The following is a 2,869-nucleotide window of genomic DNA, read 5'->3' as shown; positions in this document are numbered from 1 at the left end:
AGACATTTACAGAACTCTCCACCCCAAATCCACAGAATATATATTCTTCTCAGCACCACATCACACCTACTCTAAAATTGACCACATAATTGGGAGTAAATCACTCCTCAGCAAATGCAAAAGAACGGAAATCATAACAAACAGTCTCTCAGACCACAGTGCAATCAAGTTAGAACTCAGAATTCAAAAACTAACTCAGAACCGCACAGCTTCATGGAAACTGAACAACTTGCTCTTGAATGTTGACTGGATAAACAATGAAATGAAGGCAGAAATAAAGATGTTCTTCGAAACCAACGAGAATGAAGACACAACATACCAGAATCTCTGGGACACATTTAAATCAGTCTCTAGAGGAAAACACATAGCAATAAGTGCCCACATGAGAAGAAAGGAGAGATCAAAAATGGACACCCTATCATCAAAACTGAAAGAGCTACAGGAGCAAGATCAAAAAACCTCAAAGTCTAGCAGAAGACAAGAAATAGCTAAGATCAGAGCAGAACTGAAGGAGATAGAGACACAAAAAACCCTTCAAAAAATCAATAAATCCAGGAGCTGGTTTTTTGAAAAGATCAACAAAATAGACCACTAGCCAGATTAATAAAAAAGAAAAGAGAGAATAACCAAATTGATGCAATAAAAAACGATAAAGGGGATATCACCACAGATTCCACAGAAATTCAAACCATCATCAGAGATTATTACAAACAACTCTATGCACACAAACTAATAAACCTGGAAGAAATGGATAAATTCCTGGACACTTGCCTCCTGCCAAGCCTAAACCAGGAAGAAGCCGAAACCCTGAACAGACCCATAACAAGGTCTGAAGTTGAGGCAGCAATTAAGAGCTTACCACCCAAAAAAAGCCCAGGTCCAGATGGGTTCACAGCTGAATTCTACCAGACATACAAAGAGGAGCTGGTACCATTTCTTCTGAAACTATTCCAAACAATACAAAAAGAGGGAATTCTTCCCAAATCATTTTATGACACCAACATCATCCTGATTCCAAAACCCGGCAGAGACTCAACAAGAAAAGAAAACTTCAGGCCAATATCCATGATGAACATAGATGCAAAAATCTTCAATAAAATACTGACAAGCCGATTGCAACAGCACATCAAAAAGCTTATCCACCATGATCAAGTAGGCTTCATCCCGGGGATGCAAGGCTGGTTCAACATACGCAAGTCTATAAACGTAATTCACCACATAAACAGAACCAAAGACAAAAACCACATGATTATCTCAATTGATGCAGAGAAGGCCTTTGACAAAATTCAACAGCCCTTTATGACAAACCAACAGCCAATATCATACTGAATGGGCAAAAACTGGAAGCATTCCCCTTGAAATGTGGCACCAGACAAGGATGCCCTCTCTCACCACTGCTATTCAATATACTATTAGAAGTTCTAGCCAGAGCAATCGGGCAAGAAAAAGAAATAAAGGGTATTCAAATAGGAAAGGAGGAAGTCAAATTGTCTCTATTTGCAGACGACATGATTGTATATCTAGAAGACCCCATCCTTTCAGCCCCAACCCTCCTGAAACTGATAAGCAAGTTCAACAAAGTCTCAGGATACAAAATCAATGTGCAAAAATCACATGCATTCCTATACACCAATAACAGACTTAAAGAGAGCCAAATCAAGAACAAACTTCCATTCACAATTGCCACAAAGAGAATAAAATACCTAGGAATACAACTAACAAGGAATGTAAAGGACCTCTTCAAGGAGAACTGCAAGCCACTGCTTAACAAAATAAGAGAGGACACAAACAGATGGAGAAACGTTCCATGTTCATGGTTAGGAAGAATCAATATCGTGAAAATGGCCACATTGCCCAAAGTAATTTACAGATTCAATGCTATCCCCATCTAGCTACCAATGACCTTCTTCACAGAACTGGAAAAAACCACCTTAAACTTCATATGGAACCAAAAGAGAGCCCGCATAACCAAGTCAATTCTAAGCAAAAAGAACAAAGCGGGGGGCATCACACTACCAGACTTCAAACTATACTACAAGGCTACAGTAATCAAAACAGCATGGTACTGGTACCAAAACAGAGATATAGACCAATGGAACAGAACAGAGGTCTCGGAGGCAACACAACATATCTACAACCATCTGATCTTTGACAAACCAGACAAAAACAAGCAATGGGGAAAGGATTCCCTGTTCAATAAATGGTGTTGGGAAAGCTGGCTAGCCATGTGCAGAAAGCAGAAACTGGACCCCTTCCTGACACCTTACACTAACATTAACTCCAGATGGATTAAAGACTTAAACATAAGACCTAACACCATAAAAACCCTAGAAGAAAATCTAGGCAAAACCATTCAGGACGTAGGTGTAGGCAAGGACTTCATGACCAAAACACCAAAAGCATTGACAACAAAAGCCAAAATAGACAAATGGGACCTAATCAAACTGCACAGCTTCTGCACAGCAAAAGAAACAATCATTATAGTGAATCGGCAACCAACAGATTGGGAAATAATTTTTGCAGTTTACCCATCTGACAAAGGGCTGATATCCAAAATTTACAAAGAACTAAAACAGATTTACAAGAAAAAAACTAACAAGCCCATTCAAAAGTGGGCAAAGGATATGAACAGACACTTTACAAAAGAAGACATACGTGAGGCCAACAAACACATGAAAAAATGCTCATCATCACTGGTCATCAGAGAAATGCAAATCAAAACTACATTGAGATACCATCTCACGCCAGTTAGAATGGCGATCATTAAAAAATCTGGAGACAACAGATGCTGGAGAGGATGTGGAGAAATAGGAACACTTTTACACTGTTGGTGGGAGTGTAAATTAGTTCAACCATTGTGGAAGACAGT

The sequence above is a fragment of the Sapajus apella genome, unplaced genomic scaffold (genome assembly GCF_009761245.1).
Source record: "Sapajus apella isolate SASKATOON/1434 unplaced genomic scaffold, GSC_monkey_1.0 scaffold247, whole genome shotgun sequence".
Classification (NCBI taxonomy): domain Eukaryota; kingdom Metazoa; phylum Chordata; class Mammalia; order Primates; family Cebidae; genus Sapajus; species Sapajus apella.
This window is presented reverse-complemented; position numbering follows the sequence as displayed.